The sequence below is a fragment of the Saccopteryx bilineata genome, chromosome 12 (assembly GCF_036850765.1).
Source record: "Saccopteryx bilineata isolate mSacBil1 chromosome 12, mSacBil1_pri_phased_curated, whole genome shotgun sequence".
NCBI classification, from domain to species: Eukaryota; Metazoa; Chordata; class Mammalia; order Chiroptera; family Emballonuridae; genus Saccopteryx; species Saccopteryx bilineata.
In genome coordinates this window covers 38,877,595-38,891,856 of record NC_089501.1, presented here as the reverse complement: position 1 = coordinate 38,891,856, position 14,262 = coordinate 38,877,595, and the positions used below count along the sequence as shown (strand labels likewise).

The 14,262-nt window shown below is 38.5% G+C and overlaps 1 protein-coding gene and 1 pseudogene across 3 annotated transcripts in view; both read right to left on the bottom strand.

Moving 5' to 3' along the window:
* Positions 1-14,262, bottom strand: part of STX11 (syntaxin 11) — a 49,863-nt gene that overhangs the window by 12,029 nt on the left and 23,572 nt on the right. The window lies entirely within an intron of this gene.
* LOC136316275 (nibrin-like) lies at positions 3,874-6,695 on the bottom strand (annotated as a pseudogene).

The window sequence follows — 14,262 nt, the reverse complement described above, 5'->3', positions numbered from 1 at the left end:
CCGGCTCCTAGAGGTGTCATCACATAGCAGCCTGACAGCCAGCCCAAAGCAGACAGTGTGGCAGTGGCTTTTAGGGACATGAATCCTAAAACTTCTTAGGATATCTACCATGTTTTTAAGAGTTTGACTGACTAGAACAAAAGTTTGACCTAAAATAGAGATCATTCAAAGGGAAAGAGGCTTTTGGGTATCTGACTTTCTATGAGCAGGAATGAGGTCAAGGAAGCTATTTAGAAGCCATTTCTTATGAGAAAAGAAGCATATTCAAGAGGGTGGAGCCAGGAGCAGTGGAGAACTAGAAACCAGTGAGCCACTCCTGAGCAGCACAGCTGGTCCTAGTCAAGGATCATCCTCTGGCTCAGGAGTGGGGGAACCTAGCACCGTGGACCTCGGTAGGATTGCTATGGACCAGTGGTCGCCATCTGTATCCTGTCCACGTGCCTCTGTTTTTAGTGGATTACGTATTTTGGTTTTCCTTTCCCTGTTTCACCATTTATGTTGAGTGTCTGTGAGGAGATAGTTCATTTCTAGTCCACTGTCTCAGGATCTAGAGGCTATCTGAGGTATCCCATCTGTACCCAGAAGTGATTCAAATCATGGATACGCCTCTGGACTTAGAGACTGATACCATAATGGGATGAGATTTCTGGGAAACCTTAGGATGAGTGTATTTTTCTTATAGGAGAAATGTGAATAAATTTCGTCAGAGGCAGACTATACTTGATTAAAAAAGAAAGGACACAGAGGCCTAGCAGTACCTCCAATCAAGAAGTGTGTCACCCTGGCTGGTTGGCTCAATGGTAGAGCATTAGCCTGGTGTATAGATGTCCCAGGTTCAATTCCCAGTCAGGGCACACAGGAGAAGCAACCATCTGCTTATCCACCCCCCCCTTCTCTCTCTCTTTCTTTTCCTCTCCTGCAACCATGGGTGAGTTGGAGGCCCCAGTGAGGAGCTGAGGATGGCTTCATGGCCTTGTCTCAGGCACTGGAATAGCTCAGTTACCAAGCAACGGAGCAACAGCCCCAGATGGGATGAGCATTGCTCAGTAGGGGGTTTGCCTGGTGGATCCTGGTTTGGGCACATACCAGAGTCTGTCTCTCTGCCTCCCTGCTTCTCACTTAAGAAAAAAAAAAAAAAAAAGAAGAAGCTGTGTCAGTTTCCCTACCCTTTGAATCTGGGCTTGGCCATGAGATGTACTTTGACCAAGAGGACAGTAGCAAACATGATGCAAGCGGAGGCTTGACCAGCACTAGCACATCTGGGTTAGCCTCCTGGATGATATGGACCACAAGAAAAGAGAAGCCGGCATGACCCAGGTGACCACCACTGTTGCTGTATGGCTGAGCCCAGGTGAGTGGAGTGAAAGGACCACTTAGTACTTTCCATATGTCCCCATGTATAAGACGCCCCCATGTATAAGACCTTAATTTGGGGGCCCAAAATTTGGGAAAAATATGTATTACATAAAGTTACTGAACTCAAGTTTTATTCATCATAAAATTCATACAACTCCTCATCACTGTCAAAACTCCCATCCATTAGCTTGTCCTCATCTGCGTCTGATGACGAATCACCATCTTCATATATTGCCTCGTCCTCAGTTCCATCTCTGGCATTTGAAATGCCACAACCACTTTATAAGATGCACCCATTTTTTAGACCACCAATTTTTTTTGAAAAAAGGTACATCTTATACATGGGGAAATACAATACTCTCTGCCACTTACTGTAGTAAAAGCTTTACTTGAATTATCTCATTTAATCCTCACACCCAGAAGAAATGACACTATGATTTCGGGGTGGCTTGTTAAACTGACGAAGCTAACAGGTGCACCCCTCTTCAGTTTCTCTATTCCCCAGAATGTGTGTTCTTCTTTAAGGGCAACGCAGGAGAGCGGCAGGGATCATGGATAAATCATAATTTTGGAAAGTAAATACTCTTGCATTTAAAACTAAAGTTCATTGCTTCGATCTTAAAACACAAACATAAGCAGCACGTCCCAAATAATTGTCCTGGTGATGTATGTCACCCACCTGATGATCAGGGCCTAAGCACACACTTTGATTTGAATGCAGTATACGTTTACCGTATTCTATTCGAGTTGTACACAAACATTACAATAAAGCATACACATAAAAGGAGCATCTGTTTCTTAACATGACTGAGGACAGCCTTCCTTTCCTTTTGAGGATTGTGGTCACAGCCATGGTAAGAAGAAGAAAAAAACAATGCTAAAAAAAGATTATCTCACACACAAGCAGGCTCTGCAGAAGGGCTCTGCAGACATCGTTTGATAGTGCAGTGTGCTAAATAGGAGTCCTTCGCAGTGGGGGCTGGGCAGCACAGAGACATGGGGCAGCTTTAACCTTGGCTGGGTTTCAGTCTCATAAGAGGTTCTGAAACCTGAAGAGCCAGTTTTGGAATGGAGGGAGATAGCTCTAAGTGTATCACAAGTCTGTTGTTCAGATTGCCAAATGAAGAACACTGGGCAGGCATAATGCAGCTTCCTAACACCACTTCACTGCCATATTCCAAACCTTCCTTATTTATCCAAAACTGGACCACAACCGTTTCTTATTATCATACTAAAAAAGTAAAAATTAGAGGGATGTCAACTAGGTTGCTAAGACCGTCGGAAGTTGATGACAGCCCTACGAATCAGTCAGAAGACGAAAGGCAGTCAGGATACCTCTTTTCAGCCATAGAATCTGCTCAGGCTTCCACATCTACTTAGGGAATCGCAAGAGAGTGGTCAAATGTTGAGCCTGGGAGATATTCAAGTCCCAACTCTGCCACCACTGGGCCCAGCCTGGGCTAACTCCCTGGTTTCAGGGGTCCCAGCAGTAAGAAAGGTCAATTCCTAATAGATGAGTGCTTTTCAAACCTCTGCATGTCACATTTCTTTGTAGTCACCTTCTCTATACCTTACCTTCCTCATGTATAATAAATACCTCCTGCTTAGGATGGTGGAGAGGCTTACATGAGGTAATCCATGTAAAACTCTTAGAACAGTGCCTGGCGGAGTAAGCACTCTGTATTTGTTGCCAATCAGTGTCCAGTGTCTATTCTGGGATTTTAATTCACTCAAAAAAAAAAAAAAAACTAGTGTAGATTCAGCAACTATTGTATAACTAGTCCCCTTACTAATATACTACTAATAGTTTATTACCCATCTTATCTACAATCATAAGTGAACACTAATACCTGCGCATTACTATATTATTGGGAGTTTTAAATTACTTTTGTTTCAGTCTATTTCCATAAAATCTTTTTTCTAAGTATGAAAGTAGCCCATGATCTCTGGGGGGGGTGGGGGGAGAGAAGAAATCAAAAGATACAGAACTGTTTTACATGGAAAGCAGACATTCTACACCATATTTACTAACTATACAAATTAACCACAGCCAAGTCTGTTATCCATTCTCCCAGACTCTTTTCTATCCTAAAGTTGGTGAATAGTTAGGAAGCAGTATTCAGAAGAACTGCCCCTGCTAATGTGAAATACGGAATGTTTCCCTGGTAAACCACAGGACTTCCTTAGGGTTTCTTCTGCTAGCACATCTCTCGGGGATGCAGGACCATAGGGCAGGTCCCACCATACTTTCCCACCAGTAGTATTTTTGTGCAGTTGACATCAGGTAAAAAAGAACACCAAAGGCAATCTGGTGCCTAAACCGTATGTGAAGAGAAAATTCATTAGCTAATCTTTTTTTTTTTTTTGGGGGGGTGCATTTTATTTAACAAACTCAGGCCACAGAATATTTGTAACTTAAATGTGTAACTTGCACCTATATGTGCATGTATCCCAGAGGAAACAGGAAGTAATGCTTGACAGGAAGTGTTTTTTGTGACTTCTTTATAAAATCTTCAGTTATCTTCTTTTTACATTAGGATTGTATCTAAAGAGAACATCAGTGTTTTTTAGTTTTGGGGGTATATACCCAGTAGTGGAATTGCTGGGTCATATGGTAGTTCTATTGCAGCACTGTTCACAGTGGCCAAGACATGGAAACAACCAAAAAGCCCTTCAATAGATGACTGGATAAAGAAGATGTGGTACATATACACTATGGAATACTACTCAGCCATAAGAAATGATGACATCGGATCATTTACAGCAACATGAATGGACCTTGATAACATTATACTGAGTGAAATAAGTAAATCAAAAAACTAAGAACTATATGATTCCTTACATAGGTGGGACATAAAAATGAGACTCAGGGACATGGACAAGAGTGTGGTGGTTATGGGGGAGGGGAAGAAAGTGAGAGGGTGGGGGGAGGGGAAGGGCACAAAGAAAACCAGACAGAAGGTGATGGAAGACAATTTGACTTTGGGTGATGGGTATGCAATATAATCAAATGTCAAAATAATCTGGAGATGTTTTATCTGAATCCATGTACCCTGATTGATCAATGTCACCCCATTAAAATTAATAAAAAATTAAAAAAAAATATGGAGACCATCAGCAAGAGACTCTGCTTTTGCAAGTTGATTTTGCACCTCCATTTCCTGCCTTAACCACTGGTTAATTCTGCATTCCTCCAAGCATGATGAACCATGAGATCTGATCTTCCAATGACCTGTGGAACTTCTCCTGCTCCAGCAAATGCAATCTTTCTGAATTTCCTGAAGTTCTTTAGTCAACCGTAATCAACATTCACACTGGGGGCATTTCTGGAGGCAGAGTTACTCACCACCAGGGACCTAACTTCAGTCAGTAACACATTCCTTGGGAGAGTTTCACCATCATCCCGAAGCCTGTCCTGTTCGATGGTTCTTCTTTCGTTGACCATCGCAATTCTTTCTTTAGCTCACATTGCTTCCCAATTTCATTTTCCTTGAGATACTTTGTTACTTTCTCGAATTGTTTCATCATTAAAAGAGTTATTTGTTTCTATATCCAGTCTTGGCATTTTTCTGATTTTGACATCTTTCTCTTGTTTTTGAACGTTCTAACTCTGGTTTTGTATTCTTGAATAACTCCTCCAATACTTCATCTTCTATGGCTTAACCATCCATTTCCCTCTTTTCCTGATCTCAGTTTTTCTGTAGAAAGAGAGTTATTGGCAGAATTTCTCACAGTGGATTTTGAATCTATATCTGTAAATAAGTTATCTGGTTTCCTCCCCAGAGGCCTATTCTGACATAAATGCTGCTCTTTTCCACATTGAGAGGTGTTTGTTCTAGAACAGAACAAGCCATTTCTATTCATGCTGATTCAGATGAAGAAGTTTTCTGATATTCTTCATCCCTTTCCCTTCTTGGTGGACGCCTGGAAGTCGTATTGGATGGAGTTGGTCTGTGGCTGTTGGGAAGCTGGCGCTCCACCTCCGTTTACACCTGGGAGCTTCATTGGTGGAAGCTGTTAGTTTGGGATTTTTAACCTAAGTAGAGTATTTGATACTACCGTTTTTTTTTGTCATTTATTTACTTGTTTTTTAATTGAATTTATTGGGGTGACACTGGTTAACAAAATTACACAGGTTTCAGATCCCCAGTTCTACAACACATCTTCCATACACCATATTGTGTGTCCCACCCTCCAGGTCAAGTCTCTGTCCATCACCATTGATCCTCCCACACCCTCCTCTACCTCTCTCCCCAGCAACCACCACACTGTTGTCCGTATCCGTGACTTTTTTTTTATCAGAGCTTATTTTGGGGTATTCTTCACAGTGGGTGTTTCTTGTGAATGCATTCTGAATTTTTGTTCCATTCTGGAGATTTTGATTTCCCTTGGCCTTTTATCCAAATTCATATAGTACTGGGCTGGCCTTGAGGATCACTATAATTCTCCACAGCCATGAAAATAGCTGCCAATACAAATTCTGCTTTAGAAATAGGTATAAGACCCTGTCTTTGGAGCATATCCATAATTGAATGAATCCATTTCTTCTGAAAGTCAGAAATTAAGGTCCATGAATTTGTTATTGTTACACCAACAATACAAGTTCCGGAAGCCGAGAAGAAACTATCTTCTTCATTTTCTTCTGTTATCAACTTACCATCTCCTCCTCCAAAAACAACTGTGGAACTTAATTTTTTATGCTGGTTGGCATTCAGAAATACAAATGTTTTCCCCTTGAAGATCTGTTTTCCTTCCTGTCATCCTGACAGATCAATATTTTAATTTCCAATAGTTGGTTCATCAATAGAAGGGTAAAAACTTTCAATTTGTGAAAGCTGTTTCTTGCACTGAACTGCTTTAAGAAATTCAGTAACTATTCTGGCTTTACAACTGGACGTCCGAAAAAGAGTGTACATTTTGTTTTCATGGTAACCGATATCATGACAACTGGGTGTATTCTTCTGTCCAATTGTTTACAGAAAGTCCTCCAATCTGCAATATGGCTTGATTTAAAACAGTCTTCCCAGAGACATCTAAACAAGAAGAGCATACAGCCACAGGCTCACACTCCACTCTGAATTTACTTTCAAACACTCTAAAAGTAACTTTATCACCTAACCCCAAAGTTTGGGAAAGGCCATTCTGCATTTGTTCTTCATTAACAAAGGTACCATAATTAGAATTATCTTTTACTGTCAACATAGGAATTTCATGTGTTTGACTCAGGCTGGTCACAGGAAAGCTGGCTGTTAATATGGCACGATTGTAACTGATTAATCATTTTCAATGAAGATGTCACATTTCTTCCTTCCAACAGTGTACTCATTACCCATTAAAAGTCTGTGTGATTCTCAGCTTCTCACAGTGAGCATCTGCTCTTTCCTCATAGCTGGACCTGCCATACCTGACATGAGACACTGTGGGCTGTCACACCACAGGGGCCATTGTCACTGGATTGGCCAGGCCACCTCTGAGAACCCACAGGCAGGACAGTAACAAGTTGAGGACTCCCAGGATCATGTGGCTTCCACAACCAATAGGCCTAACACCCTGCCCCGTGCACCTTCATTAGCTAATCTTAAAGCACCTGCCCTCTTTTGGGAATTACTCTGGAGACAAAGGTGCTGGCAGGCACCAAATCACATGTCTGATAGTAAATTCAAATAAGGAGACTACAATAAAAGAAAATTACCAGCCAATATCTTTGATAAACATAAATGCAAAATTAATAACAAAATATTAGCAAACTGAACTCAACAATGCATTAAAAGGATTATACACTACAATCAAGTGATATTTATTTTAGGGATGCAAGGATGGTTCAACACAGGATGCAAGGATGGTGCTACATCACATTAACAAAATAAAAGATAGAAATCATATGATCATCTCAATAGATCCAGAAAAAGCACTTGACAAAATTCAACTTTCACTTATAATAATAACTCTCAACAAAGTGGAATAGAGGAAATATACCTCAATATAATAAAAGCCATATATAGCAAACCTACAACTAACATCATACTCAACAGTGAAAAGCTTAAAGCTTTTTGTCTAAGATCAGAAACAATTCAAGAATGCCCACTCCTTCCAAATGATTCATCAGAGTATTCTAAGTCCTAGCCAGGGCAATAAGACAAGAAAAAAGAAGTAAAAGGAATCCAACTTGGAAAAGAAAAAGTAAAACTGTCACTATTTGCAGATAACATGATACTATATATACAAAAGCCTAATGACTCCACCTAAAAAACTGATAGAACTAATAAATATTTTCAGAAAGCTGCAGGATACAAAAGCAATATACAGAAATAAGTTGTGCTTCTATAATGAACTAGTAAGAACTATTAGAGAAAGAAATTAAGAAAACAACCACATTTACAATTATATCAAATACAATAAAATACCTATGAGTAACTGTAATTAAGGAGGTAAAAGATCTGTATACTAAAAACTATAAGACATCACTGAAATAAATTGAAGAAGAGACAAATAAATGGAAAGCATACCATGTTCATGGACTGCAAGAATTAACATTGTTAAAATATCCATACAACCCAAGGCAATCTACAGATTTACTGCAATCTCCATCAAAATTCCAATGGCATCTTTCACAAACTTAGAACAAATCATTCTAAACTTTGTATGAACCCACAAAAACCCCAAATAGCCAAAGCAATCTTGAGAAAGAAGAAAAAAGTTGGGGATATCATGCTCTCTGACTTCAAACTATATATATAACTAAAGGTATAGTAATCAAAATAATATGGTATTGGCATAAAAACAGACACATAGATTAATGAAATAGATTCAAGAGTCCAGAAACAAACCCATACATATAGTGCCAATTAATTTATGATAAAGGAGCCAAAACTATACAATGGAGAAAAGAGAATCTCTTCAGTAAACACTAGTGGAAAAACTGGACAGCCACAAGCAAAACAATGAAACTAGACCACATCTTTTACTATACACAAAATTGACTCAAAATGGATTAAAGACTTGAATGTGAGACTGAAACCATAAAATCCTAGAAGAAAGCATGGGCAGCAGCTCCTAGACATTGGTCTTGGTGTTGAATTTTTGAATCCAAAAAGAAAGATAATAAAAGCAAAAATAAATAAGTGGACTACATCAAACTAAAAAAGCTTCTGAATCAACACAATGAAAAGGCAAGCTAGTGGATAGGAGAAAGCATTTGAAAATCATATATATGAATAAAAGTAATATCCAAAATACATAAAAATTAAAAGAACCCATTAGCAAAACAAAAAAAGAAAACAATCCAATTAAAACACGGATAGAGGATCTAAATAGTTCTCCAAAGAAGAAATACAGATGGCCAACAGGCAGGTGAAAAATGTTCAATGCCACTAATTATCAGGAACATAAAAATCAAAACCACAATGAGATAATCACCTTACACATATTAGAATGACGATTATAAAAAAGACAGGAAATAGCAAGCGTTGGCAAGGATATGAAGAAAAGGGCACCCTCATACTCTGTTGGTAGAAATATAAAGTGGTGCAGCCACTATTAAAAACAATATGGAGATCCCTCAAAATTTAAAAATAGAACTACCATATAATCCAGCTATTCCACTTCTGGGTATTTATTCAAAGACTGAAAGTAAAACTGACTTATGCAACTTCCTGATTTCAACACATTTACAGACAGAACTATCAAGATAATACGGGAAATACATCTTCAGTTTTCTGTGTATTTACAAAAACTGTCTTAATTTCAATAACTGGTGTCAACTATGACACAAAAATATGTATAATAGCTTAGTGTTTAAATGAAGCTGCAAAGTCGAATAAACCTGCACTGGACTCCCAGCTTTGAGTAGACTAGAATAAATACCATCAACCTCAAGAGGTATGTGGTAAGGTTCCTTACACAGAGTGAGTGAATTCTCAGCCAGTGCAATCCTTATGATTTTACTCATAGAGGTAAACATGCACACTCTCCATGAGCATCAACAAGAAAATCTGCAGATGGTAAATGACTTATTTGCTTTTTACTTCTTGCCCTCAATCTGTCTTGGCCTAAAGAAACTCCACTATGGCCACCTTATCCTGCCTTCCTTCTAGACATGCCCTCCAACCAAAAATGTCTCATCTCCCTTCCTTGGCCAAATTCAAACTTGCCCACTTAAACATCCGAGTAATAGAGCCCATCCTCTATTTTATAAGGCAACAAGTTTTGGTGACTATGTCTGCTCTTATGTGCTAGCAGCTTAATGGACCACTCAAGCCAGACAGTACATTTGTATTTTTAAAGATGACTTCTATATTCTGAGTAGAATGGCAAATTGAACATTACTTTTACTCCCTTTCAAAATCTCTCTAAAGGAACTTTCAAAAAGGCACACACCAATGAGAATAAAGAATGGGAGAAAAGAGAGCAGAACAAAATTTTGGAAGTTGTAAAGCAAATGGACAAATGATAATTAGCCTAGCAGAGAGGAGAAAACCGAATGCTAAGCTCACAGTGGAGATGCCAAGGGGCAACCTAAGCTGCACCGTAGAATAAACACCCGAAGGCTCTGAACCAGAAGTAAAGGCTGAGTACCTACGGGAAAGAAGGTGATGGTGAGGTAACTGCAAATAGAATTTGGTTAGAAGCCTTCTTAAAAAGTGAGAATATACACTATTCCTTGCCCTTCCCTGGCAGGAGAGTAGACAAGCTGGGCTCTGAATTGAGAGACCCAATTGAAAAGGGAAGGATTAAGTGAATGTTTTCAAGGAATGTTTGGCTTCCAAGCCGTCATCCTTCATCTACTGCCCACCACACTGACCTATATCTTACAGGCAGAAAAATGGATGGTAATTTTCCATAAGGTAGAAAGAAAGAGAGAAAGAGAGAAAGGAAGGAAGGAAGGAAGGGAGGGAGGAAGGGAGGGAGGGAGGGAAGGAGGGAGGGAAGGAAGGAGGGAGGGAGGGAGGGAGGGAGGGAGGGAGGGAGGGAGGGAGGGAGGGAGGGAGGGAGGGAAAAAAGAAAGAGAAAAAGAAAGAAAAGGAGATAAAATATAACAGAGAGCCCTGGCCGGTTGGCTCAGTGGTAGAGCATCGACCTGGTGTGCAGGAGTCCCAGGTTCGATTCCCGGCCAGGGCACACAGGAGAAGCACTTATCTGCTTCTCCACCTCTCTCCCTCTCCTTCCTCTCTGTCTCTCTCTTCCCCTCCCACAGCCAAGGCTCCATTGGAGCAAAGTTGGCCCGGGCGCTGAGGATGGCTCTGTGGCCTCTGTCTCAGGTGCTAGAATGGCTCTGGTTGCAACAGAGCGACACCCCAGATGGGAAGAGCATCACCCCCTGGTGGGTGTGTCGGGTGGATCCCAGTCAGGCACATGCGGGAGTCTGTCTGACTGCTTCCCCGTTTCCAACTTTAGAAAAATAAAAAAAAATTAAAAATTAAAAAATATAACAGAGAAAATAAGGAACTTAGAGGTCTAGTCCTTTAAGTTCAAGTTCTGAATAATGAGAATTCCAAAGAAAGGACGTCATATAAGCTTAGAGAGAGAAAGGGAGACAGACAGAGAGAGAGGTATCACCTACAAAGCAGAGTCAAACACTTTGAACTTCCAAATAGCAACAATGGAAACTATAATAAAAATAATGAAACAATATCTTTAAAATATCTTTAAACTTTTGAGGAAAATACATTTTCAACTCAGAATTTTATACTCATCAATACTCATTAATCATATGTGAAAGTAAAATAAAGATGTTTTTAAATATACAACATCTGAAAGTTTTTTCTCTCTAATGTCCTCTTTCTCAGGAAGAAACTGGAGAATGAAGCCCAACAAAACAAGAAAGTAAAGCAATAAAAGGTACAGAATACAAAATTCTAACATGAGATCCCACATAGGAGAGAGGCAAAGGGCACCCCAAGACGAAGGCAAAGAAAAACTCTAAGATGATAGCTGTGAACTTGAAGAAAAAGACCTCTGTCTAGATTTGGTGAGTGTGCTGGAGGCGAGATTCCTTCAGACAGATAAAACTGATAGAATTCCTAATAGGTCAAAATTTCTTGATAGGAGATTTAGACAATTTGGGGTTAAATAGGTTGTAAGTAGAAGTAAAATTAATCTAACAACAACAACAAAACCAATTAACTTCCAGAAATGCAAAAAAAATTCTCTAGTAGCGGAAAAGTAATCACAATATAATACATGTCCCAGCTTTAATTAGCACTTTCATAACTGTAAAAATATAATCACTGACTATTCATCTAACTCAAACTATGATATAGCTATATCGGGAGGCTGGGCAGGGGAACACTAAGGGCTCGTGTTTGTGGGGGGAGAGGGGAGAAAATGAGCTGAAACACCCTCTTCCACAGAGGCAAGTTGGTTGATAGGTAACACCTAAAATGGAAAAATCAATAAACTAATAGAAGTGTATTATTTAGAGCTATGAATATAAACAGCAAATGAATCATCAAAAATAGTTGAAAGTGGTTGCCTTTGTGGATAAAGAAACGAAATAGAAAGGGATTGACTGTTTTCATTAGACTTTCATTTTTCATTAGTTGTATAGAACTGGTTGACCCTTTAACAACATACATATAGGTTTGATAAAATTAAAAACTAGAGAAAGAAAAAGAAAGGAAGGAGGAATGGAGGGAGGGAAGAGGAAGGATACAAGGAGGGGGAGAGAAGGGAGAGAGAGAGAAACAAACATAAAAGATATTCTGAAAATCCAAAACACTAACCAAAAGTGCAAGACTGTGGATTTTGACTTTAGGAACCTTCCATCTTACCTGCTTACTTTTACTTTTCTCTCTCTCTCTTCTCACATAAACATCTCTTTGCAGATTCCATTTTAGAATTAACACATATATATTTATAAGTGGAATGTGAAATTCTCTCCAAGTTAGTTTTTTGACTGGACTAAATCCAAAATTCCCACCAGGGCATAAAAAAATCTGAAAATGAAAATAATCCTAGCATAAAGCTCAAATAATAAGTGATTAAATTTTTTTAATAAATTGAACACAGCACTAGTGATGTGAAGGAAGCCACAGCAGATATTAACACATCATAAGATAATAGTGAAAAGCGTGATATTTTTGGAAATATAAAAATTATTAAATGGACATGAATAAAATATTGAGAAAGTAATATATATATATAAAATGTTAGTGTATGAAGAAGATGCTTTCAAAAAATATTAGGGGAGGAAGACCTTCAGCGGTGGCACAGTGGATAGAATGTCACTCCAGAGAGCCAAAGTCACTGGTTGGACCCTGGGGTCCTGGTTGATCCCAAGGTTACTAGCTGGAGCCCCAGTCAGGGCACATATGTGAAGCAGTCAATGGGTGTCCAACTAAGTGGAACAATGAGTTTGATGCTTCTCTCTCTTTCTCTCTATCTAATCCAATTCCTTTCTCTCAAAACATAACCAAAGAAAAAATATTAGGGCAAAAATGTATTTATCTCTAACTCTTAGTATAAGTCCCATAATATGCCTCAGGAGACATCAAAGAATTAAAACTGCAAAATTAATAAAAGAAACACTAATGGAAAGTAAAGCTAAATATTTATCAGTATTCTAGGGAAATAATAACTTTCCATGAGATTTTAGACTGTGGGAGAATATTAAAGAAAAAATAAATTTAAATAAAATGTGAAATCTTTGTGCAATAAGAAAGAATAACAAATATTAAGAATTAAAGCAAGAGTCTGAAGAAAAATTTGCATAAAACATAATAGACATTGTGTAGGTACTCAAAATTATGTGATGAGACAACCCCAACTGATAAGAAAATAACTTGGCTATAAAATACTGAGCAAAATATATAGAAAACAATTAACAGAAAATAAAATATGCTCTATACAAATATGAAACAATATCCATTGTCTATTACTTAGCAAAAAATATGAATTTATAATAACATACTAATTTAGATGTATTAACTCAGTAAAAATGAGGAGAAAAATCAGATTTATCTATCCTTTAGTTACTAGACTAAATGGAGAAAATAAAAATAAAAATTCTTAGAGTGTGTTTACGCTGCTATCTAGATATGTAGGTATCTAAATATCGAGAGAAAAAAGAAAATGTCCAGCATGTTTTAAGTTTCAGCAAAAGGTAATTAATAACTTGACAAGTTTTCTAGTAAATCAACAAAAATACATTGATAAAATAAAATTTTTCTCTACCAACTGTTAATCTTTTCAGATGAATTGACACAATTATAATTTTGATTAAAAAACAAACTTCATCCTCTAAAGAGTTCTACATTTTTAAAAGGAGAAAACAGCCTGCTCAGGCAGTGGCGCAGTGGATAGAGCGTCAAATGGGGACACGGAGGACCCAGGTTCGAAACCCCAAGGTCGCCAGCTTGAGCGCCGGCTCATCTGGTTTGAGCAAAGCTCACCAGCTTGAGCCCAGAGTCGCTGGTTTGAGCAAGGAGTCAGCCTGTCCGCTGTGGCTCCCCGGTCAAGGCACATATGAGAAAGCTATCAATGAACAACTAAGGTGCCGCAACAAAGAGTTGATACTTCTCATCTCTCTTCCTTCCTGTCTGTCTCTATCTGTCCTTCTCTCTGTCTCTGTCCCTGTCACAAAAAAAACAACAAAAAAAGGAGAAAGTATTTCATTTCACCACCCATAGCCTTTTATTAAAAATTCCAATTATTAATGAAAATATAAAAATTGAACTGCTTTACAATTAACGAAGAAGCCATTCACAGTGGCTAAATTCATTACCTAGACTTCAGTAATAAACCAAGTTCAAACTATACAAAATAGAAAGTGTAAGAACAAATTCCCAGAACTATTTCCCTGTCTATTCATATACTCCTTATATCTAATATTTACAGTAAAGCAAGACAAAATATTAGACCATAAATTAAGTTATACATACTTGAAATAAATCAAGGGGAATGCCAAAG